A 26667-nucleotide genomic window follows, 5' to 3' on the forward strand; every position below is an offset into this window, starting at 1 on the left:
TTGAAGGCTGAAATATATTTGGGAAGTACTTGTTCAAACTACTGAGCCAGTCAAATATTAACAAGTGGAAACTGAGGGGAAAAAAAAGAAAAAAAAAGATACTTTGAAGGGCTGAAGCTTGTGTGGGTTCTTGCTGTATTTGCCAAACTACAATCACTGGGGCCACACTTGCGACAGGCTAAAATGTTGCTGTGAATAGAAAGTACATCATAAGGGTTCTCAAATACGAAAGTGGGGCTGGAACAAAGGGCAGGCACCAGACAGACTTCCCCTGTTGCGATTACCAGCGTGTCACCCTGGTGCCAGCAGTCTGGTGGCGGCAGCGGCCGTCCGCCTTGTACCAAATGCCACCGGGCAGCTTTGAAACCCTGTGCAGCCCCGCTCTGCGTGCCACCTCGGTGCAGCAGAATGAGCTTTATCTCTTCTGTTCTGAGAGTGTTTGCTTTAAAGATGATTTACCACACTTGACAATTACCGAATTTCCTAAATTGAGCCTGAGGCTTGGTTGCTATTCTGTAAGGTGCTGTGTGCAGAGCAGTGTGCGGGATGTGTGTTAGTCAATGGATAGCATCTCTGAAACAACACCTACACATTAGCAATGGACATGACCCATTTGGGTGCTGATGAGATTTCTTCACTAATAGTGCCGCTGGCTCCAGTGCTACGCGAATGCTCTTCCTCCACTTGAATGGGAGGTGATACAAAGAGGTATTGTTTCACGTATATTTTGTTGGGAAAATTACCAAACATTTATATTAGAACGTTTGACAACGGTGTCAACAACATTTCCCTGGATTGCTGCTTAATATATCTTAATTATTTGTTTTCCATGTGGTGGTTCTTTTAATCTGTTCTTATTAAAGTCTTCCACGTTCCACTAATATTGTCACTGTGTTTCTTTTGAAGGAAACAAGTGTGTGTACCAAAAGATTAGATTATCCTGCCCTTTTTTTTTTATTTTTTAAGGGAGAAATGTCTTCAAAATGAAGTACATCAAAAGTAAAAGTAGGTGACAAATGTTAATATTTGCAAAGTGCTTCTGCTTTGATCCCGCATTTCTATTTTTTTAAGAGTTTGACAAATGTGTCCTGTGGTTTGGCTTCAAACCTCTTTGCCTAGTGCTTTACTTGACCCGCAACCCATTTGATCTTCCACTTGTTTTTTCTTCTGTCCAGGAGGCCTCTGGACTCGATAAAGGATAGTTCTTATCTTCCACTCGCTGCTGTTCAGAGGCATCATTTTTTATTTTTGGTTGGATTAGGTTATTGTGTCTGTTTGCTTAGGCGATTTCTAAAGAGACATTTATATTGCTGTTATTCTTTGTGATGGTTGCCTTCCCGTTCTCAAGCCAGTAACAGCTAGATCTGATCAGGACCTGGATGCGCCCACTGATTCTGGCATGGGATGTGAGGCAGCATGGCTGATGGCTGGCTGCCACTGGGTTCCATCACATAATTATCATGCATGCTGTCCCCGGTGCCTAAGTAAAGAGGCTTTCCATTAGTTAATAACCAGACCCCATTAGGAGCTCTGGAGAGGACTGAGGTCTGAATACAGGGATCCTATTGATCTTAGTGCTGCCCCAAAACTCATTCGGCCACTTCTGATCCTGTCCCTGGTATTGTCCTTCGTGCACCTGAACTCCTGCATCCTGATAGCTTTAAAGAAATCAAGCACAGCCTGAAGTGGATGAGTGCTCACCTGCGTGCCAGTGTGGAAAGATTACCTACAAGTAGAGATGCTCCTACAATACTTCAGGTGGTGACAGTGGGGTTACTACTGCCACAATTCAGGACAGCCCTTCTGCCAGGCTCTTGCATGCTGCATGTTCTTTTTAGGATTCTGTATTTCTTGCAGATAGTGGGGCTTCAGTGCATTGCACTCCAATTCTGTCCCCAGGAAAAGGCATTGCCACAGGTGAGATTAATTCTACCAATGTAGCGAGAGATATGTGTGCTTTGAATAAGGGTGGACGTGAGGAGAAGGGGAGCTTGCTTTTAGGAGCAATAGTTACAATGCCTTTCTTAACTGGGGTCATCAGCCAGGGTGTTAGAACAGTAAAAATATCTTTGCTGCTATATTTCTTGTCTTAATGGGAGTGTGACAGCTGTCAGCTCTCTGTCTCATTCCTCCTCCTGCAGAACACATGCAGGGAAGGCATGCAGCAAGACATAGAGATTTTCATGGGTATGGTTGGGTGTCAAGTAAAAAAAAAAAAACAACATGAAAAATCCTGAGAATGAGGAAAACGGTGATGATGGCACTCAGAGATTCAGGGAGAGCCTAGCTAGGTAAACACTTCATCACCACACTGGCCTCTTCTGTGTTTGTCTATCACTTTCCATTCTCTCATTTTTAATGCAGAACTATTTCCTTTTGCTCTTACAAGTATAGGAATCCTTCTGCAGGCAGCATTGTATCTTCTAACACTTTACACTTAATAAGGCACTCTACCCTTCACAGGGTGTCAGAATGCTTTTCTTCTGGTGAGAACAATTTTATTTTATTTAAAAAAAAAAGAGCACCAGGGTATTGCACTTTTTTATTTTAAGGAATATCTGCAGCCAGATCAGCTCTTGCTTTCCAGTGCTGTTTTCACAGGCATTTCCTGAAGATGGACTATCAGATAAAATGCTGACTTTAGCCTTTTCTTTATCCTCTGTGTTGGGTATTATTTTATTCCTCTTGTTTGTTTTTGCAGTTTCTTTTTCTGGGTTTTACTGAGAGCACTCTGCCAAAGGACCAGGAGGTTCAGCACCAGCAGTGTGTCAGCTCATAAGCTGTGTCTCTGCTGGAGCCATCCCTCAGCTTGTTTTATGATTTATGACCAAACTAAGATAAACAATTAATCATAATTAAGGAATGAATCAGATAAAGAAATTTCTCTGCTTGGGGGATTCTTCTGGTGTCCAAAATCTGCTGTCATGTCCCTTATTCCACCTCTCAGCTTGCAGGAGTCCAAGTAGAAAAGTGGAAATAACCAATGCTTGGTGCTGTGTTGGCTTCAGAGAGTCATCAAATGGTTTGGGTTGGAAGGGACCTTAAATCCCACCCAATCCCACCCCGTGCCATGGGTAGGGCTGCCACCCAGCAGCTCAGCTGCCCAGGGCTCCATCCAACCTGGCCTTGAGCACCTCTAGGGATGGGGCACCACAGCTTACATGGGCAGCTGTGGCAGCACCTCACCAACATCTGAGTAAAGAATTTCTTCCTCATATCTCTTTTGGATTTCCTCTCTTTTAGTTTAAATCCATTCCCGCTTTTCCTAGCACTAACAGACTGTAAAAAGTTGGTTCCCCTCTTGCTTGTAAGCTCCTCTCAAGTACTCTAAGACTGCAACAAGATCTCCCCAAAGACTTCTCCAAGCTAGTCTCAGAGTGCCAGAAATGTCATTGGTTTACCTCTGAACATGTCCCATTAGTCCTGAAATACTCAGCAGCTTCTGAGTCTGCGAGATTGCTGCTTTTCCTCAATGGTTGTCAGCAATGGGATGCAAGAAGGTGTGGTTTCTTGTTAAGCACAGTTTTTCCTAGTGAAAAAAAAGAAACCAAAAAAAACAAAAAACATGCAAAATGGAGAATGCAATCTAATAAACAATAACATTAATTGTTTTATTTTAAGAGGTTTCTCCTCTCCTCTGTAGACTTCCTACTCTTGTGCTCTCTCTCTTACATGTGAACACAAAATTCCCAGCATTTCCTGGGGTGAGAGGAGCAGGTGTAATGCTCATGTCCTGGGCATTGGTGGGCTCAGCAGTAATTCCCTGATTTGCCTGAAGATGGAATATGTATGAAGAAACAGTGTACATGGATGGACTGGGGTACCAAAAAGCAGCCTCTCCAAGGAGCTCTCCTCTTCCTCAGGTGAACCATCTGCTGCATTGTTTCATTGAACTCCACACAAAAGGGGAAAAGTGTCTTGTAAAAGACAAGAGATGTTAAACCACATCTAAAAGCTAATTGCCCAGGGTCAACAATGGCTAGAGAGATTGAAAAGCAGGAAAAAATTTAACTCTATTTTAGATTGGACTCTTACGTTAGGATTAAACAGTTCACCCTACAGAGATGCCCCATCCCTGAAGACATCCAAGGTCAGGCTGGATGAGGCTCTGAGCACCTAACTGAGTTGTAAGTATCCCTGTTCACTGCAGGGGAGTTGGACTAGATGGCCTTTAGAGGTTCCTTCCAACTCAAACAGCTCTATGATTCTATGATTTTATTTCCCCAGAAAAGAAACCTGGCTTACCTAGATACATCACATTTACAAAGTCGAGAATCCAGCCTCTAAATACTTCACATTTCTCACACAGCTCATGGCTTTAACAGATTCTTTGTTCCTTAAGCTGCTCTCGCTCTGCTGGAAAGGGAGTGCCGTGGGATTATGAGTGTATGGCAGGTGCGGCTGTGCTGTGGGGAGCAGGAGAAAAGAGTGAAGAATGCGGAGAGATGGACCCAGTGCATCTCTGAGAAGTGGTCCTGAGTACTTGTGCTCCGCACGCCTGCGCTGCTGCTCTGCTCACCTCTGATGTTTTGTCATCCACTCCAAATTTTTCATGTTTTCCTGATGCAGCCAAATGGGCATCCCAAGAGTTCAAAATCTGCTCCATGTCTGTTGCAGCCAGGTCCTGCTTTCCTATGTCTGATTTTAATGTTACTTGTGTGGGTGAGTCATGCCAATGCAATTGTGGTTGACCCCCTTCATGGGTGCAGACTAACACTAATGCCACTGAGGATTTGGTCTGTGAGATGCGTTTCTGTACATCTAATACATGCCTCTGCTCCTCTGTGTGTTCTGGTTCAGCCCAAATATGACCCTGTCTGATGGGAGGCTGCCTAGCAATGTGTCTCAAGCAGAGCCTGGCCCAGGAGGGGCAATGCCGGCCTTGGCTGTGGTGGGAGACTCATGCTTCCTGGTATTCCTCCACACCATGAAACAAGTGGAAAGTCTGCCTTTTGCTTTTACATTTGTGGAGATGTGACTGGCTTTTTGTCTTGACTCTAGAAGAGCTGAGAGCCTCCAGGGAGGATGGAATAGCAGGAAGAAAAATACGCACAGCAGCCTGTGGAATGGAAACTTTTGTAAGTGGGGTAGTTTGGTGTTGTTATAACACCTGTCAAGAGTAGGAAATAATACCTTGACCCTTTCCTAGCACTGCTCAGGCAGGTGCTGATACAGTGATGGATGTTACTTACACAGGGAGAAAGGGGAGGCAGGAGGAGGGGCTCGTTTTTTTTTTTCTGCAGAAATGCATACAGTAAAAGGTGCAGATTTAGCAGGTCTGGAAATGCTGGGAAAGGGCAGTGAAGGATAAGCATGTCAGAAAGCATGTAAGCAGGAGGCAAAGGAATATAACTTAAAAATAAGTGAGTAAGAAGAGTTAATCTACAAGCCCAACCTGAACCAGCCTCATATGGAAACTTGAAGTTTGAACATGCACAGGTAGTTTATATGAGCAATTTTCCATTTTAAGGAATGGCTGTCATTTCTGGGTCTGGCCAGGATTGGCTTGCAAGGTATAGAACTGTCAAATGATCAGACAAAATTTGTAGCCTGCCTTGAAAGAGGAAATACTGAAAATCCCATGAGGATTGGTGGTGGGCTTTGGAGACACAAGAGATTTGGTCTTGATTCGGCAAGACAAGTAGTTGTGTCTGACTCTCCATGTATGAGTAGCTACTTTATTTTGTGAGACTATGCAGAGAGATACTCCACACAATCCTTTCTTCCTATGGTCTTATTAGGTATCCAGCCCTTTATGAAATATCCAAAATGAAGGCCCACATCTTGTGAAGTTTGTTCTCATTCCAGGCTCGCCAAGTTTGCTCTTTTGCACGATTAGAGGCCGCTAACATGAACAATGCATGTAAAAATGGTAATTCTGGTTTCATGTCAACCTTTCACGAGAAACTTGTTGCTGTCTTCAAACAATTGCTAACAAGAAGTGTTATCTGAACTTTACATATTACTTGAGGCATCCACTTAACGATAATCAGTCACTGACCAAGGAAAATCTTAGAAAGGATGGGTAAAGACATAATCTTCTGCCGCCTCTTCTGTTGTTAACTTTGTCTTCCTGCTTGATGCTGAAGATAGCAGACTCTCTTTTCATTTTCTCCCTAGCAGATGGTCAATGAAGGTTGCACCCATCATCACTGGGCTTCTCTGTACTCCAACCTTTTTTCTCGTTCCTTCACCTTCCCTTAGCTGCTTTCTGTAGCATGTGGAGCAGAGCAGGTGAAATCACCTCGTTTTCCCCCATCATTCTCATCTTCCATTTGTCCGTGTCTCCTCAGAAGTGGACAACTCATTTCTGCCAAAGAGCAGGAGAGTTCTGGGCAATCTGGGTCTTTTGTACAAGACTCCCAGAACTCTCTTGGGAAAATGATCATTGTGGCTTTTTTTTGGTCAGTAGTGTGACTTTGATCACATCCAAATCTGCAGCAGATCTTTCTGCTTTGCACAAGACAGCACTGGGAGTTTGGCATTCTGCCTTACTTGGCTCTTTCCTGGGCTTAAATGGAAAAATATCATTTTAAGAAAAAACAAAGTGTTGTTTCTTTGTTTGCTTGCTTTTCCCCAGAATAAATAGTCTTCCATGAAGTGTACCTGGAAAATTCCAGGAAGCCATTCCTTTTGTAACCCATCACACACAGTATTTTACCATCACACACTATAGACCCAGTGTTTTTCTTCTGGAGCAACTGAGGCTCCAGTTTTTATTTTCACTTTGCTTCTCCCTTGCCTTCCCCACATTCCCTCTTCTATTATTACCTTAAACAATGCCTTATTGGAAAGTGTACTCTTTCAAAAGTTGCTTTGTTAAAAAGCAAAACAAAAAACCACATAAACAACAGCAAATAACAAACTCCCCCCAAATTTCCCACAGAAACAACTTTGACTTTGAAACTGGAAAGCACTGGCACATGGTGCTGCTGTGCCCAGATGTTACATCCTGGGTAAACCACAGTTACCCTCCAGTTGCTCTGCTGACTTATTTTTTCACTTGATGCTCTTCCATTGAGCCCCAAGGTTTCCAGGTTCAGATACCAACATCCACAGAGACCAGCTAATTGTCAAAGAGAGACTGGAGTGTATATCAAAATCACATTCCCTCTGCTTCCTCAATTCATGTCTTTCCATCCAAAAGGTGCCAAATTTGTCCAGGACTCTCAAGGAAGGTGGCTATAAAGAGAAAGCTGTAGTGGAGCCTATTATATTCTCATAAGTGTGTAGATGAAGGCAAACTGAGAAAGACCCCTTGAGTTGGAGTCGCTGGCATGTATCTGGATGATTTTTTTCCCCAGACAGCAGGAGCTGCCATTCCTCCATTCTCTACCCTCATGAGCTTTCTGAGAAGAGAAGAGAGCGTACCACAAGTGCAGAGCTACACACTCTTATCTAACCCCAGTGCCTTGTTGCGGGCAGAGGACTAGTGAGCTCTCTTCCCTTCCAGGTAGGACCCTGAAGATCCCTCTTAGTCTGCAGCCAAACTTACAGCTAGTTATTTTCTTGTGAGTGCCCACAAAATAACCACACCATATGAAGGTGTGGACTGCTGCCCTTTTTGCATTGCTTGGTGTTTAAGAAGGACTGCAAGAAGGAATTATAAAGAAAAAAGCATGCAAAATCCTTTCCCATTTCTTTTTAAATCTATATTTGTTTCTTAATCGTAGAATCATAGGATTGCTAAGGTTGGAAAAGACCTCCAATATCATGTAGTCCAACCATCCACCTACCAACAATATTTCCCCACTAAACCATGTCCCTTAGTACCACATCTAACATTTCTTGAACCCTTCTAGGGCTGGTGACTCAACCATCTCCCTGGGCAGCCATTCCAGTACTGACCACATAATGATACATCCTTACCAAATATTTGAGGGCTATGTTCATTTTCTTATTTTTTGAATGGCCTTAGGCCTAGCAGATTTATTATATCCTTGTTTCTAGAGGAATTTCTATATTTTAAACTACCCTTTGTGCCCAGAGCTGTGTAAAGCAGTCAGGCACCTTCATCTTATTGTGGTGACAATGAATACGCGCTAATTTTTTTTTATATCCTGCCACATATGTGGTGTTGACATCACAGTGATGACTTCTCCTGACTGATACTCCTGGGTGAAACTGAAATAGCTCACGCAAGGACCATGCAGTGAATAAAACTTGCACATAGGCAGTTGTATATGGCTTTTTCTGCATTGTCCTACCAATGACCCCTTCTGTAATCAGGCAGAAATCATGCTCCTGAAGAGTGGGAGGTAGTGCTGCTTCCATGCTGGCCTGTTCCTGGGCCCCTGCTGCACAGACATTGCCAACAGTAACAAATTGCTCTGAGTTATGTGCGGCAGTTTAGTGATGTGGACTGGTTATTTATTAGAGAGGGATCTGAGACAACAGCAAAGGGCAAAAGTGGGAATTTAAAAAATATCCAAATCAAATGAAATGAATCTGCTTTGGCCAGAAGGCTGGTCTCCCATTTCTCGCTTCTGGATCTAACCTTATTTATCTAATGGATGGGTACACGTAGAGATTTGAATGCAAACTCCTTGTGGATAAAGAAATGTTCCTGGGGGTTGTGTATAAAGGTGACAGGGTTGGAATAAACTGCATTTCCAGAGGTGACAAAATAGTCTTTTATTATTTTGTTAGTCATAGATTCCTAGGCATAACTTCGGCTGTGGTATTAGTTGCCTTGCTCAGTGGCACCTTTCACTTTGAAGAAGTGTAATTAAAATAACCTCCTCCTATTCTCTTGAAAGGAGAAGCTAGCGTGAGTGAGGACATTGTTTGGTGGAAGCCAGGTCAATGAAGGTCACTGAAGCAATGTTGATTGCCAGGAACAGAGAGCCAGATACTGAGTTTGTTTTGACTTGGAAAAGAAACTTCTTTGTTTAACGTCATGAGTCTATAAATTCAAGGTTTCAAAAATGAGAGAGGAGCTGTTGATGGTGATCCATTACTGGCTGTATTAACATGCAAAACAATGCCATTAGACTACTGGTCTGCACAGATAATTAAGTACCCTGAGTACTTTTGCTTGATGCAGAGGTCTGAAAGGATGAAGAAGCTTTGGAGACATACCTGCTCAACAGGAAACTGACAGCTCCAGAGAAGTGAAGGGCCTCACAGGCAGACCAAGATCTGGCAGCAGAATGACCTGGACTTGTAAAGAAGAAGAGAGTGGGAAGAGATGCAAACTCTAAACCAGGAAGCAGGCTATGTTGAATAAGTGCCTCTCTCTTCTCTAGGTCCCTGCTTGGGAAGCTTGATTTACTTCTGTGAAGCACTATGGAAGCAAAACATTTTTCAGATGGATCAATAAGTGTGGCATATTTCCCTAGGAACAGAGGCCCTGGCTGCTGCCATTGCTCATTGCTTGAAGCTGTCCTTCCAAAAACCCACAATACGACGAGCAACTTCCCCACGATGCAGAAGGAGTATCCAACAAACATATTTTTAAATAGTTGCTGATCAATAGATTCTGCTGGAAAAATAATTTTAGTAATGGCTACAAGCTGCTGCTTTGTTCTGCATAACTGCTGTGTGGACTATGTCTCCAGGATCAAAGTCTGCAATGAAAACTGAGATTGGCTTGATTCGTATTGAATCATCTCCTCCTCAACAAACATTAAGGGGTGTGCATGACTTCCACAGGCACTGCCCTCCACAGGCAGCTCCTATCAGAATCAGACCACTTGTGTCACTCTACCAAAAAACCCAATACAAAACAACAACAAAAAAGGTCTTACTTGGCCACCGTGAGCAGATAAATATAGGGTGCTTTGTACCACCTTGTGAGTACACAGTGAAAATTTACGGGAAACTGCAATGTTTCCAGTTGAATATAATGGAATTTAATACATTTTTTTAAATAGACATGAGTAACAATATGTCTAGATCCACCCAAAACTCCAAAGACAAATCAGCTTTGGGATGGAATAGAGGAATTAACTTTTTCCTCACTTTCACTGCTGGGACATGCAGCCTTCCTCCCCTATGAGGTAATTTAATTTTCACATTATGCTTTATGGGATATCCTTTATTTACCTAATGTTTTCCTGTCGAGTCTTTTCAGACTCTGAATCTTGTATATTTTATATACACAAAGGTGACTTTTCCTTCCTTTAATGACCGTGGCTTATCAGTGCAGGCAACCGATACTGGACTCATAAATATGTCACTCTCCAGCCCACGGCAGCCCCTTCTGCTTCATAAGATTGCTCCTTGCTTCTTGCTCCTCCTTCTCTCCCTGCGTCTCTGTGGTCCACTCATTCCCTCAGCTCCGCTCAACTCACCATTGGCCAGTATAAATAAAGCACTGATTTAAGCTATAGGTGAAAATCATTGTGAAAGGAGCACACAGAGAAATGTAATACAAGGTCAGTGGAGCCAGTGTCTTCCGACTCCAATTAAATATTTCCTGTAAGTCGGTGCCAATTGTGCATCTTGTAAGAACATTTGAAAGCAGGAGGTTGAACTCTAAGGGACCCTCTCGCCTCAAAACCTGTTTCCTGTTTAACAAGATTTAACAAGCAGAACCTAACATGCGCCATCAGCAACAAAAGTCATTGTAAATTGCTCCAGTGTGCAAAGGTATTGTGCTTCCTCTCTGCCCTGAACACCTACCGGCTCTTCCAGCCTGTCACTGTGTGACTGCAGCATGATGCCTCAATGCCACAGGACATCACAGGCTTGTGTAAGCTCAGCAGTTTTCTGAGAGAGGTGTAAAGAAAGGGTGAAAAGACAGCCTCTTCAAAAGGGATCAAAGATCGCTGGGTGAAAGCTTCAAAGTTTCACCCCATTTTCGAGGAGTTTTGTGCAGAGTTTGAATTCTTGCTGTCTGTGTTAATATTACCAGCCTTTGGATGTGCAGTCAGATACAGGCAAAGAGGTTGTGATGATCTCAACATTTAAGGAGTCTGTGTGATGCCCATTTTTGACTGTGGTTGCAATGGGAGCATTGAAAGCATATTCACTGTGGCCAGGCACTGAGCACACAAGCCTGCTTCTTAGAGAGCTGTACAGTGGCAATAAGCATCCATCTACATATATCTTCGTATGTAAAATGCATATGTTTTAAAAATATATATATGTCTGTATCTCTTTATATATTACAGATAGATAGATAGATAGATAGATAGATAGATAGATATTTACTTTATATCTATCTATCTATCTATAACAGGAACTAATTTCAATGTACTATGTTCCCTGTATCTCTTGCTCTAAGCCAAAATGGATGCATACTCCAAGAGCTCCTGAGATAAACACAAAAATGTCTGGGGCAAAAATCCTATTGTTTGTTGTGAACACTAGTAGAATTCACACACCAAAAACAAGCAAATCTGACTGAAGTTTCCAAGTGCATAGCCTGTGTCTTGCCACTATTCCGGGATCAGCTGCCATTCTCACCTGTGACATCCCAGCATCAGCCAACAACCAGGCAAAGGCCTGTGAGCAGAGAGAGGGGTAAATATTAAAAAGCACAAGATAAATGCTGTAAGATGGAGTTTACTACCATGAAGGTAGCTCCATCCTCAATGCTATTCACAAACTGATAAATACATTTCAGCCATGGATGTTAAAATGAGAATTGTTTTCCTCAAAGAGGTTGCAAACTTGAGATATAAGACATATAAAAACTGATTGCCTGCTGTCAGGGTGGAGGAGAAGCTTAGAAATTGGGTGCAGGTCCTTCAGCTACATGTTTAATGGGCCATTCTTTATTTGACATCCATCATTTAGGTATATAATACAAATAGGAGGACAGGTCTTTTCTGAAGGAAGTTTCCTCAGCTTTGGTCCTGGCTTTCTAGTTCATGTGTGGCTGTGGGACCATTCATTTCACACTTTTTATTTGATTGCTGCATTACTCCCCATCCAAGCTGAGCTCAGAGCTGCAAATACAGCTTGAAATTAGCCAACTAAAAGCTTCAGCTTCTTCCTCCTCCTCTTTTGTGGGTCCAGGCGACAAAGAGAAGTTCTTCACATTTCCCATACCCTGACCTCACCCTCTTTGCTACTACCTGGGACCTTATCAACTGTGTTCATGTCAATTAGAACTAACAATTGCAACATTCAAGCAAAAGCAAGAAGCCAGTTGATATGTCCCAGTCTATTCTTTGCCAGAGGGGCTGTTAATATCCCCTGTGTGCTACCAGTCATGGAAACATGGCAGACACTGCATGGCTGTGGCAAGTTATTCTACACACAGTGGAGTGTTGGCTCAGACATGGACTGGGAGATCAGTTCTGGGCTTCTTCTCAACTTTCATGAAACCATTTGGGTAGACATCAGACAGAAACAATATTTCCTCCTCAGACTGGGGTGTAAGGGAATGCTTTTAACATAATTGCTCATAATTGTTAGCACTGACAGCTGAAATGTTATTAGAACCACACCTGAGAGGGGTAAAGAAGGTGTGAGAAGAGCACCTGAGGCTGCTCTCCTTCACTGAAGCACAGAGAAGCAGGTGATGCAGCTTGTGTTAGGGCTGATGCAAGCTGATGATTTAATTTGGTATGAGGTATGAAATGAAGATATGACTGAAGAGGGAGGAGCTTTCAGTCCCCACAATACAAATATAACATCACTTGTTGATGCTTTGGTACTTATATGCTGAAGCTGCTAGCTTTATCATCTTCCAAAATCATGTGTAAAATCAGAACAGGCTATGATGCACTGTTGACTTGAGTAAAGCACCCCTTTCTTCTGCCTTGTGGTAGCACAGGTACAAAAATACTATATCCTGGAATCTTGGGGTCTGAGGCAGCAAATAAGAGTTTCAGAGCTCTTCTCTAGAGGAGAAGCACATAGGTGGCATGCAAGACTCCTGCTTGTGGAACCAGCAGTTCAGACACATAGCCTGGAGGGGACCCGCACGAAGTACTTGTGTGCAAAGCAGTGGTACTGGGAAAGACTACGCTTCATCCCTGTGCATGAAAAGGCCTTGATTCATAGTGTGTTTGCACTGATGGGCTCGAGTAGTGACAGCTACAGTACATGTGCTTCAGGCACCATTAAAGTATAACATCAGCCATAAGTTCAAACTGAGGTGGATCCCTTTCCATTGAATGCCATGCATAACATCTGAAGGAAGCAGCTCCCAGGCTAAGGAGTCTGAAGTTCCCTTTGGTAATATCATAGAGTCATAAAATCATTGGGCTGGAAAAGACTATTAAGATCATCCAGTTCACTACATCAGATCTACTGCTTTCTCCTTGTACAGAAGGGAAAACGAGTCATGTTTATACTCTGTTTTTAGAGTGTGTGACTTGGATTTATACAAAGTCTCTTGTGCACAGCTGGACATTAAAATCAGAATCTGTATCTTATATCTCTGCTTGAGAGGAGGATGGGAACAGACAAACATTTCCAGACAGGCGGTGAAGTGGATTAGCACAAAAGAAGATGCAGACCTCACTCATTCAGCTGCCAGCAGAAAGGAGGGGGAGTACAGTTAGGCAGCTGGTGGAGAAACAGGTGCAGAGAAGGTTTCCTGGTAGCCATTCTGTCATCCTGCTTTGAACCTTCAGCTCCTCAGTAAATCTTCCCTTTTGGAAATCTCTCTTCAAAGTTTCATTTCCTCATGCTCCTAAAATAGTTTTTGATAAGCAACTTGTCCTGCTGATAAAGCCCTTTTGGTTACATTCCTAGAAATCTATTTTCATGTTTTCTTACTGTGCTTCAGCTGTTTGCATTCCCATTCGGAAAAAAATATCAATGAAAAAAAAATCTAGTCAAGGCTTAACACAATACAAAGATTAGTTGGTTAGGTTTAGTAGCACAGCAGGACCTTGTCAGTCAACTGAAATTCCAAGGAATATCATAAATGTGTGATACTAGAACCCGTTTCTAACCTCTCATTGGAGAGATATGGGGACTGCACTAGCACGGTGGGCTGAGTTTTTCCTGAAGTTTTTCCTGATATCCAACATAAACTTACCCTGGTGCAACTTAAGGTCATTTCCCCTCATCCTGTCACCTGTCACCAATGAGAAGAGACTAACCCTGTTCTTGCTGTAAGCACCTTTCAAATATTGGAAGGGAGCAATAAGGTCTTCCCTCAGCCTTCTCTTCCCCAGACTAAACAGCCCCAGTTCCTTCAGTCTCTCCTCATAGGGCATATTCTCCAAGCCCTTCACAAGACCTGTTGCCTTTCTTTGGACCTACTCCAGCACCTAATAATCACATGGAGTGATTTGTGTGAATGATGTTAGAAGAGTATGTCATCTGATGGTAGTACTCGGGGAAAGAGGCTCCTCATTAACTTCAGCGCAAAGCCTAGGAAGCGGTTTTGTAGCTTCTGAGGAGCAACAAACAAGACACCAGATCTGCTGGCTTCTCTTCAGAACAGTTTTAGCAGATTCCGGATATCTAACAGATGAAATACCTAGTGCCAGTTATGAGACTGTTGTTAGAGACTGTTTCCATATGTACCAAGACTGTTTCCTACAGTACAGAATGTAGAATGAAAGCTGTGCTGTAAGTGACATGCTCACGACAACCCTGCTTTTAATTCCTCTGCAGTGTGGGGCAGAACTGTAAGTTTGACATGAGCAAGGTCTGCCTGTATCCCCCAGAACAATTCATTGCAACCAATTACAACTTCTTTCAGCAAACTCATTTCCTCATTGTGTCAAGCTACACATCCATCTGGGGCCAGAGAAGGGACCTTATTCTTCAGAGACAGTGGTTGAGAATACCACATTGGCTTTCAGGGGGCTCAGCCTCATTGCTACTTGTTCCCTAATGTCCAAATATGAAATGATGAATCATATTCCCAAGACAGCATGCAAGGGACAGCTGGGTGCACACATGCAGCAGGTGGGGAGATGCTAAGTGTCCCCAAGGAGTATGAGATGGGCTGTACCTGTTCTTGTGGGTCTGGTGAATTGACGGGGAAGGGAAGCAAGGCAGCGCCCTTTCTGCTGCAGGAAGATACAGATATTTTCTGCATCAGATGTGGAATGAAGCTTGCCGGCTTTGACAGTGTTCCTTAACAGATAGGTCATTGCAGTGCAGCTACCCCATTAGCAAGCAGCATCTTTCTTTTTGGTTTTCATAAATTTCTTCCCACTCAAGTCTGACACAAACAAAAAACACTGCCCCCAGCTTAGCCCAAAGGTGACCTCTTGGCAATGCAGCTTCAGAAGTACCCCAACTGCACACACCCTAAACAGAGACATACATTTTTCTAGAGTCAAGAAATCTTTTTTGTGGGTTTGCAGTGACTTGCAGGCATTTGGGAGGGAATCAAACAGGAAACAAGGCCGTGATTACTCTAGTGTACATCAGATCTCAGCAACTAGCCTTGCACTGTGCTTCTGTACCCCGTGGGCAAAACCTAATTTTTCCAGGATCAGAGAGATCCACCATGCCATAGGGCATTCTATAAAAATACATTAATTTGATCTGGCTGCAAACCGTGGATCCAATCATCCTCATTTGGGTCAGTGGCAGTTTAACACTGCTTCCCACAGATTCTCCCTCACTGACTGTCATGGCAGTACAAGAAGGCTCCATCACAGAGCACACTTAGGAGTAACATTTAAGTCATTTTAGAATTTAAACATTTAAATACCGATGTTGATGTGATTTCCCATGTTCCTGAAGATGGGTTCTATGCCTGCTACCCACGACCCTCAGTGCCACATCCACATGGTTCTTTAACACCTCCAGGGATGGTGACTTACCACCTTCCTGGGCAAAGAATGTTTGTTCCCACTCATTTTAACCCTAATAAATGCAGCAACTTGATATTAAAATAGGGAATCGAGAAAGACTGCAGAAATGAGTCACTTTTTGTGTTTGTTGCACATAACTAAACATGGAGAAGGAAGAAAATTTAGAGTCATCAAAGTACAATTTCCAAACAGACTTGCATCATTAAAAAGCCATTTAGCTCTGTAGTTCAAGGTTAGGTTTGTTCCCAGAAGATGAGGTAATTTAGTAAAATAATAATGCTCCCATAAAACAAAACCCATAATAGAATTCAGACTTAGCGGTTGCAAAGGAAGGAAACTGTAACTTCTGTCAAAGCACAGGGATGAGATTAGCATTAATAAAGCATTCTTGACAAAGCGGAGTGATAGTATACGGGGGAAGGGACATCCAAATAGCTCTCATTTCCACAATGTTTCCTCCCAGATATGGCCTTTTTAATTAGCCATCGGAAAGAAAACTGAAAGTTCACTTTCTCCTTCTCAGCTCCTGCCTAGCTATTAATCTCAGTGCCGAGAACGGTGCCACCAGTCCATCATATTGTTATGAGCTAGCGGAGATGTAAAAGAACTACATTCATATTCCTTATCACAGTTAGAGGTATTTCCTTTTTGTTGCTAGGAGTATTTTGATTAGTTTTGGCTGTGTCTGCAGGGAAGACACAGTTTATATTTTCCACAGCTCGCATCATTTCTAGAAATAAAGCTTCTTTCCAGCGTTCGACACTGTTTATTGGCGAGGTTTAATTGCTGAAGGGGTTCGTTGTTGAGTCTTTTTTAACTCCTGTTGGTTTCATGACTAAGTTTGAGGCAAAACATTGATAGTGAATTGTTTTACAGAGCCAGATGGTGATTTTCAATGAATCATTTATTTGAGGAATGTAACGTTTCCCCCTCAGACTCCACTGTCCCCTGGCAGACACAGATGACAGCCCATCTGCAGGAGCGCAGAGGTGCTTTACAGGGAGTGATTTCAGAGCCCTTTTTTTTCCATATGTCTGGCACTGGTGGCTTTTCCTGGTGGTTTTCCTACAGGAAAAGCTCTCAGAGAAATCTGATGGCAGCGGTGCAGAGTGACAGCCTTGCGGTTGCCTATGGCTTTTTATCGGGTGGAAAGGAAAGGAAAGGGCAATGTTCTTCTTCCCCTCTTCAGAAAGGGAATATGGCAGCCCCCAGGTATCCTGAGAGCAACCAAAGCCTCAAAGAAGAGGGTTTGTGCAACAAACATTGCTTCACGCTTGTTTCTAAAACCTCACCAAAGAGAAGAAGAAGAAAAAAATATATTTTGATACTTCACAGAAGTACAGGCCTTGCTGGTGGAATCTGCTGGAAAACACAACCCACTCTGGGGGTAAAACAGGCTGAACGCACTTACACTTTCCTTTTTGAGGCTGCTAATTTTATGTGACTAAATTAGTCGAGGAAACTAGATATAAAAAGTCAAATGCTGGCCAGGCTCCTGCTGGCTCATGGAAAAGTTCTGCTCCATTTTATCTTTTGTTTCCCTCCAAAACCTGAAGCAAGCAGAAGCTTTAGGAGTGCTAATTGGAGATCAGCACAAGCCTCTAAATAACTTTAGGACAACTTGCATTGTTTTGCATGTGGAAAATGGAAAAAAAAAAAAGAAGAAGAAAACAATGGAAAATAGGCCACCTCAGATGTTTCCTACTTTGGCAGGCTGTGAGTATGGCTCCAAATAAAGGACTAAGGTACACTTCACTGCAAATTTATTTTCTGGAGCTGTTGCTAGCCCTCTGGGTGCTCTTACAACCTGCGGGTTCTGTTCTCCTGACTCACCCAGGTAAGCAGTTGCCTGTGAGAGTGACTTAGCCCTGTAATAACCAGCAGCCCCAGGACAGCTTTTCTCTCCTGGTTGAGCCATGCAGCATCTGCCAAGCAGCCAGCCTGGAGCCTCAGGTGTGCCACTCTTTGGGACACCATTGTCACTATGTCCCCATTGGGAATAGGAGAGCATTGATGCTGGTGTAGAGGCAGCTAAATAAAATAAGCTAACCATGTGTTTATGAGAGGCATGGAGCAGATTCGTTCCACTCATCTTGCGTATGCCTCAGAAGAGCCTTTGTTCTACTGACAAAATCTCCCTGTGCCCTACAATCCAGGGAGCAATAAAAAAGTATCTTAAAAATGTAGCAATGGTGCCTACTCAACAGGGCTTTAAATCAAAACAAAGTCTTCAGTGAGGAAAAAGGGCTTTCCACTCTGGAAGAATTCCTGGTCTTATGTTTCCCAAAATGCAATCACAAAACATTGTTATCTTGGCTCTTCCTATCTATGGTGTGTCATTGGAATGGCCTGAATGAAGTTGCTATTTGTAGCATGGGGCTCATGCAAAGCTTGTATCAGTGAAGACACTTAATTGCTCCTCCTTGCAATATTATGCAATTGGCCCTTCTCTAATAGTTCTCCTTGTCAATGCTGGGATCTCATGACTCACTGTCATGAGGGAGCCTTCTCCTTCCTGTGAGCAGTAACTGGTTCACTTGCAAATCTCTCCGTGCTCCTGCATACGAGAGGACGCCTCCATCCTTTCTTGCTAGCTTCTGGAATGCAGACGTGCTCCAGAAATGACTGTATTCAAATGAAGATAGTAGGTAAGGCCCTTTGCTCCTCTAAGAATTGCTGCAAGATGTACTTAGCGGTGGTTAAACTTCTTTATGTTGTTTATTAATAGAATCACAGAATGGTTTGGGTTGAAAGGGACCCTAAAGCCCACGTGGTCCCACCCCGTGCCATGGGCAGGGCTGCCCCCCAGCAGCTCAGCTGCCCAGGGCCCCCATCCAACCTGGCCTTGAGCACCTCCAGGATGGGGCACCACAGCTTACATGGGCAGCTGTGCCAGCGCCTCACCGCCCTCTGAGCAAAGAATTTTCTCCTAACATCTAACCTAGATCTCCTGTCTTTTAGTTTCAAGCCATTCCCTCTTGTCCTATTAGTAACAGACTGTAAAAAGTCAGTCCCTCTTCTGTTCATAAGCTCCCTCCAAGTACTGGAAAGCTGCAATTTGATCTGATGGAGCCTTCTCTTCTCTAAACAACTCCCTCAACCTTTCTTCATAGGAGAGGTTTTCCAGCTCTCTGATCATCTTAGTGGCCCTCCTCTGGACCCAATCCAATAGCTCCACATCCTTCCTGTGTTGGAGGCCCCAGGCCTGGACACAGTAATCCAGATGGGGTCTTAAAAGGGCAGAATAGAGGAGGACAATCCCCTCTCTCTTCCTGCTGGCTACCCCTCTTTTGATGCAGCCCAGAACACACTTGGCCTTCTGGGCTGCAAACTGTTATGGAATAACTACTTAGGAAGTGTTATTATGGCTTGCTTTGGAAATTCTATAGCCAATGCTGTGCTTCCAGAGGATGTTAACTGTGCCGGATGGTTGGCTGGGCATTGCCTGTAGCATCAATCATAAATTAGACCCTTACTGGAAGATGCCCTGGGCTAGAGCCAGTCCTCCAAGGAACCCAATTGTGGAGCAATTGTTTGAAAGAGTTTAGCTTTGCTTCACAAGTGTAAAAAGTGCATTCCTTAATGACAGCTAGTATGAACAAGCTCTCCTGAAATGGAGAGGACTGACTCCTATATGAGATTCTCCTTCCAATAATGCACTGCTAAAACTCAGGAGCTCCCTTCCACACTTGTTGAAGACATTTTGAGTTGAAGGTATTTAAGAGGCTGGGGATAGGATTAAACAAATACAGTATAGGTATCACTTCATACACCTTTTTCGGTAGGCTTCTCTGCGTGCTGGGGTCATGAGGAGAAGTGGGTCTTGGATGGCTTTGTCCAATGGTTCTCTTACTGCAGTTTTCTCAGGTTTCTCCATTTCTCCATCCTCTACTATCTTTCTCTTTTTATCCTCCTTCCTTCATCCTTAGGCACCAAGGCTGTGTAACACTTCTCATCGTTCATCTAACATACAACACAATGCACTACAAGCCTCCTAGTGAAGATGTCTGCTGCAGGAGGGCAATCAAGCTGAAACAGATCTTCCAGAGAAGATTTGGTACTTTGGTTTACAGTGGGCTGTGTAACAGCTCACAACCACAACATCTGCTCCATCGTTACTCCTTTCTAGGGGCCAAACATATTCAGCAAGCAAATGGAATGGTGGCTCAACCTGCAGCTCTGCCAGAACAGCCTCCATCTCTCTCTCCATCAAGGTAAGCAAAGTCTGTTTCCTACCAAAGCTCATTCTGCAGAACATCTACAAAAGAGTGCAGTTAGGGGAGCTGACCCTATTTGTAAGTCCACAAACCACTCTCGCATGCCTGACATGATGCGCCACATCAGCAGTGATGGGATGAAGATGGGAAAAGATCTGCAGGGCACAGATGAAATGCTCCCTGCTCATGGTGAGACGAGGAGTGATAACAGTATTATCCGGGAACTTTCCCCTTCCACCTACCACTGCCACCTCCTCTCTCTCAAAAACACAAACAAGCCAACTTGATTTATATGTTCATAGCTGGGAGTGATTGCCAGCTTAATGAGCACTGCTATTTATATCTAAATAATTACACTCCTAAACAACTGCTTGGGGGGGCATCAGGATGGAGAGTAAGATTCTGTGCCATGGTTTGAAGGGATTTGGGCAGATGTTGTCAGAAGGAGGAATGTACATTTCATCCAAACTGCAAAAACACTTTATCGAGTTTTAAACAAATGGAGGGAAGCTGAACAAAGAGAGGCACTGGAGCAGTGACACCATGTATGCAGACTTGGCACACTTACCAATGTAAGGCACCAGCCTGCACCCATTCATAATAACTCCTTTTACAAAACAGCTTCCTTTGACCACCTCAGGTGTGGCAGCCCTATATGGTACATGGGCAGCACCATCCCTAGCCCAGCGCACAAGGCAGTCCATCCACGGCATCTCTTCCCGCACTGTTTTGGCTGAACTTCTGCTGAGTGAATCTCTTGGCTCAGTGCGGAGCTCACAAGGCCACTTAAATCTCTCTGACCCTTTAATGAAGTTTTTAAAAGGGCTTCATAAATCTTCATCACTAAGAATTTCTTAAAGCCTCGCAGGATTCCTCCAGTGGAATTAGTCACTAAAACAAGTAGACAGGCTCAGGTATGTTTATCACATTCATCTTCATTATTCCATGAGTTTTCCTTCTTTCTCCTCTTATAAATAAACTACAGCCAGGAAAGGGAGCACCAACTCAGTATCACTCATCCAGCAACTTGTAACCTTCCACTACGGCTGAGCGAGATCAGTCCTCTTCTTGGGTATGCTTTCTGTGCAGGCAGCATCTGCATGCCGCACATCTTTTAACCTTCCACATTTAAGCCATCATATTGCTCCTCACCTGGGAAGGAACCTGATTCTTTGCCTTTCATATAAAAGCATGCCTTGGGTCACAACATGTCAGCTCCAAAATGGATCAGTTACCTGTTAGCCCTTCTCTTTTTTCCCTTAGGATTTTGGCTGACTGTGGCAATAGTTTTTTGAGAGGAATGCCAATCACCTCTGAAAGAACTGTCAATTTGGTGGCTGTGTAAGGGTCACTAGGAAAATACACCATTTTTAAAAAATTGCCTCTATACCATATCATGGTTTCCAGAGGAACCGTGTAGATTCTGTATGCTCTGGGTGGGTTTTTTGAAGCTACACCTCTGGGGAATGAGGACAGAAAATACATGAATGAGATTCACAGGTGAACAGATAGCAGATAATCAGTGGAGGTAGAGTCACTGAAAACAGTGAGCGTGTTCCCTCCTCATGTGATTCTCAGGAAGGACTGCAGGTCTTCATGATACACTCACTCCAGCCAAGCTTGAGCCACCTCTTGGGAAAATTTCATCACAAAATCATGCTTTAATGAGCCAGATCATTTTCAAAGTTGACTTTTCATTAGGTATTTTTCTTACGCCATTAAGAAAAAGTAGAGTGCCATGGAAAAGCTCCATTAGAGCCATCATGACACTATCTTGTTTTCAATTTATTTGCATTACAATAATAGACAGATCTGAGGGAGAACTGGAAAAGTGCATGTGGATCAGAAAAAAGAAACAAGCATGTGCAGGCAAGCAAAGTCTTATTAAAAAAAAAATTGATATTGAAGTCTTGAATCTAGTGAAAGCAGAGTTCATGTGTCCCTAGTCTAGATCAAGACTGGAATGAGACATGTCAACTGATGAACTGATGGTGTAGGCTCAAAATCCAGATTCCATGTGAAAGGTGAGATACCTGAGGCACTAATGGAGAGCTCCAAAGCCACGTGAATCACAGCTTCCTGCAATTCTTGCACCTCTGGGTGCTGGATGAGGTCATGTTGTGATGCTGTCACATGAACAAGTTGGATGATTGCATTTAATCATTGGAGTTGTAGGATGGGTTATAGTATGCAACGTGCTGTCTTCTATAGAGCAGACAGGGACACAGTTTTACCCTAATGTGGAGAAGATTAGATTTTATCTGACTTCCTGCATGTTAAAGGCTATGCAAGTTCACTCGAGTGCTTGCAAAGCTATATACAACAATTTGAACTAGGCTGTAGCTTTTTAGTCAAGAGACAAAAATCACAGACAGAGGACAGAAGCAATCAAAGAACCATTGTCACCTGAGGTCCACGGAATGGCAGGAAGCTGGAGAGATAAGAATGAAGGCCAGAGAGATTTCAGCAAGTGACTCATGGCTTTAAGAAAAGATGGAAGAACCCTAAATCCCAGCCAAAGTGACCTGGGAGAAGTTCTTACTCAGTCCTGAATCACATATGCAGCTTAATCCTTTGTAAGCAAAATAAGTAGGGCTGTGATCAGAGACCTGCAAGGAATTGCAGCTGGGGAGCATGGGAGACTGCTGCCCCATGGCCAGGGCACTGCCTCCAACCAAACGCCTGACACTAACCCTGTCCATTTAAGCCTGTCACTGACCGAATATTAGCCACCTAACGAATGTCTTTAGGGACACAAGCCTCATGATTTGGCTGAGGCGTTGCCTACACTGTGTTTTTCCACAATAAAACTTGTGTGACTGCAAATAGGAGTTGGACTCAATGATTTTTATGGGTCCCTTCCAACTGGGGATATTCTATGATCCTATGATTCTGGGAAATCTCTTGTGTAAATGAGCTGGTTTGGGATAAGGAAACAACAATGCTGAGGCACTTCTGTACCAGGGATTTGCAGCAGAGATGCTACATGGCTATAAGAAGAGCCAGGAAAGGCAAAGTTTAAGCCCATACAATGAACTATCACACCGTAGTCCCAGCCAGCCCCTGCCCCAGATGCCGGTTGCCACCTCTGTCCCACAGTTGTCACCTCCTCAGCGGTGCCAAAACAGCTGTGTGTAGGACAGTGCTCAAACCAGAGCGCTGAAGTAGTGGAAGTTAAAAATAAACCTCTTGCAGGAGGAAGAGAGAGGGAGATATTTTTAAATGTAACCGCTTCAGTGGTCTTTCTCCCGGTGTGGTCCCACGTGGAATTCCATTAACGTGACGGGAAGGCAGTGATTGCAGGGCTGGCACCAGCACGGCTCCTCTGGGCAGGAGGGACCCTCGAGGCTGCCAGAGAGGGCTGCTTCACAGCACAGCACTAAAGCCAACATGCTGCAGAAGGACTTTCCAACATCCAGACCCCACATGGGTTAAAGTCAGACCCAGGTCTCCCAAACTCAATGTTTGCTCCTCGATTCTCATTGCCTTAGTTTTAAAACGTATTGTAGGCCAGCCAGAATTATTATTAATAGAAACAAATAAAGAGGCACTGAGGTTTTCCCCGTTTTATAAATGAATATTCATTATAACCATTAACCTCCTCCACAGTTTGTGGTAGTGTGGCTAGACATCACCCACTGAAATCTATTCAAACACAAAATGCACAATAAACAGAGTAAGAAACATCAGAAGAGATGCAAATAGGGGAGAAAAAAGCTTCATTTAATGAAATTTTTTACATAATCAACAAAGAAAATATTTGTACATTCCTTAAATAGCTTGAAAAGTTCAAGGAAAAGCATCCAACAATAGTTTAGAAGGCTGCAGTGCAGATATGACTTGGCAATTTGAAGAATAATTCAGCAACTTGCTTTTGTTTTTGTCCAGGTCATTTCTGGACTTTGATGGGCACAGCCCAACTTCCACACTACAGTTCAGGCACTGCAGCAATTTGCTCTGTTTGAACAAGGAACGCATCTGCTCACATACAGGTGTCCCCTCCGGACTGCTCCAGAGAAGCTCTGCACCAGCAGAAGTGCCAGAGAAGCAGGTAACATTCAGGCAGCTTTCAGACTGCCATCAGGGTTTCAAACCAGTAATTAATTATTTAAATGGTTGGGTTTGTTTTGTTTTGTTTTGTTTTGGTTTGGTTTGGTTTGGTTTGGTTTGGTTTGGTCTTGAATTCTTCATCAAAGTTTTCCAATGATATTATTGATCGAATTTCAAGGCACTCCTCAGCAAAACAGCACCGAATAATGAAGCAGTGTCCTAAGTCCTGAATCCAGGAACGCTTCCCTGGTCTGTGAGCTGGGTCACACCAATCCCTGGGTGCCTACCTGGGCGTACAGGCAGGATTTCAGTTAAAATTCCTGGACTCTCAGTATGTTCAGCACATCCTTCAAACCTTTCCTAATAAATGGAGCCAAGGGCATAGTGAGTCAGTTTTGTGCTTAGATGATATATAATTGTCTCATGAACTCTGTACAAATTACCTCTTCTCCGTATTGTTTTTGCAGTGTATTGTTTTTCTTGAATAATATGGCACATGTCCAGTTTTTATTGCAGTCAATAAATTACCCCGGTTTAGATCTGGATGGCCCCAAAATGATTAACTGACATCAACCAACATAATTAAACCATCCTTTTTAATACTGTCAGTAGTGTTCATTTAGACCATTACGTTTATTTTTAATCATTAACACATTTCCCTAAGAGCATCTTTTTGCTTTCTTTTTAACCAAGAGGAGGGACCCAAGATGGGACACTTTGCTCAGCTGCAACAGATCTGTGACCCTAAGGCTGACACCAGGGTGTAGTGATGTAAAGGAAAATGCATGCTGTCACATTTTAATTAAATAGGTCAATTCTTACGGGCCCTTCTCCAGCAAACTCCCATTGCAGCCAGGTCCTCAGTGGTGAGGCTTTATTGACTTCTTGTGCTTTACTCAGCAGGATTCTCCCTTCCAAAAGGAGGGCTGATAAAATAATTTAGTCCATTAAACAGCCTATTTTTGACATTCACTGACAGATACTGGGAACCTTGTAACATTAAATACCACAATGGAGATGTACTGCTGTTCCTTTAAGCAACGTGCAGCTGTAGGGCTGCTGGATTCTGCCTTCGTGCAAAGAGTGGGATGAACCCATGGCAGCTCCCCCTCCTTCTGCTGAGTGAGGGGCCCATTGCCCCATCCCTCTGTGCTCCCTTTCCAGCTCAGATCGAACTATTTGCCTTCTGATCCCCTCTGCAGATGCACCCAAGTCAGTTCTGTGCTCCTACAGCCCAAACGCTTGGCTTCAGTCAGTGTATTTTTGTACAGAATGTTTTTAGCTTTCTCGTAGGCACAGCTCCCAGCCATTAGTTCCTCCTCTATGGGTGTATTAAAGGAAATGCTGTGGAAGAGGTGTTGCCCACTGGACCTCTCAGGCACGCATGGTTCCAGGCAAGCACCAGAAAAATATGTTTTTGTATTTCTTGCAAGCAGAGATGAAGCTAATTTGTTTGGAAAAGCCCCACCGAAGGAAATGTCATTCAACAATCCTGTTGAAGCTATCAAAAGCCAAACTGAGGAGATACGAAAATGGAGCACAGCTAGAGGCAAGGTCTGGGAGTTGAGCAGTGCCTGCTTCTGTAGGGAGAACCTGAAGGGTACAGCTTGGAGTCTAGGTTTGGGCTGAAATACATCCACTTGAGAGAGCATTGCCCTACGTAGTATGTAAGAACAGAACATCAGTGTGAACCTTTGCTGCCACCTCACTTCCCTCTGTCTATCCCCATCCTCCTGCACAGCCTCAGTGCCCATGCAGCTGCCTGGCACCTTCACCACAGCGGTGTTGTAACCTGACAAAGCCCAGTGTGAAACACAGGGAGCAGCCACCCTGTCCCACAGAATGTGCACATTTCTGCAGGGCTGCAGCAAAAGCAAGTAATGCGCACAAATCTCTAATAAGTAAAAGCTTTTTTAATTTGTTTTTTATTTTATTTTTAAATTGCGTTATTTCACAGCTAGATATTGCACTTGTGCGTGGCTCAGCTTCTGTTTGGTCGTTCTGAATAGCAGCTCAGTGCAGGACCCAGATGCAGTCCTGCTTACAAACCCCCGGAGGCGTTTTGGTACACAGCTGATGCTGTTACACTCAGGGCTCATCAAAGATGCCTACGTTTTGTTTGTTTGTTTGTTTGTTTGTTTGTTTGTTTCCCCTTGGAAACAGCCACTGTGCAGATTCCAGCGCGTGGATTTAAAGCCATAGAACCATGGAGTTGGAGGGGACAACCCAGTCCAACTCGTGAGGACCGGTTACACCCTGCCAATTTTACGAATGCTGAAAAGAAAAGCAGAGCCATCGGGATGACTCCCACCTACTCAGGCACCGCGCTGTGCTAAAGCTTTAATTTCTTCCCTGAGTTTTATCATCGACGGTGATAAACGTAGGAACTGATGACAGTGCGCAAAGCCAGCCCCTAAGCACGCCCGGCTGCGTTCACATCCATCCAATCCGGGCTGAAACAGAGCAGTTCGCACCTTCAAATGCACTCATCTCTGACCCTTTTTACAACACACCGACGGTGGCGATGGGTCGGCAACAGTGCAGCCGCCCGGTCATAAGCGTCTTTTGGGACTTTCCGATCCCGATGTCGTCGTAATTAGCAATAAATTCGATGCGTCGGTAATACACAGACAGGCGTTTTCCTAAAGCAATCGAAAAGCGCCGATCCTTTGCGTGGCGAACGGACAAACGCTGCCGCGGGGACGGGACGGGAA

The 26667-nt window shown here is 43.7% G+C and overlaps 1 long non-coding RNA gene across 1 annotated transcript; it reads left to right on the plus strand.

Moving 5' to 3' along the window:
- The first annotated feature begins 18210 nt into the window (after positions 1–18210).
- LOC109366753 lies at positions 18211–23874 on the plus strand. The gene is made up of 3 exons (XR_002113313.2): positions 18211–18334; positions 19616–19900; positions 23792–23874. It is a non-coding gene; the product is annotated as an uncharacterized LOC109366753 (long non-coding RNA).
- Positions 23875–26667: the final 2793 nt, after the last annotated feature.

Source organism: Meleagris gallopavo, chromosome 3 (assembly GCF_000146605.3).
Source record: "Meleagris gallopavo isolate NT-WF06-2002-E0010 breed Aviagen turkey brand Nicholas breeding stock chromosome 3, Turkey_5.1, whole genome shotgun sequence".
NCBI lineage: Eukaryota > Metazoa > Chordata > Aves > Galliformes > Phasianidae > Meleagris > Meleagris gallopavo.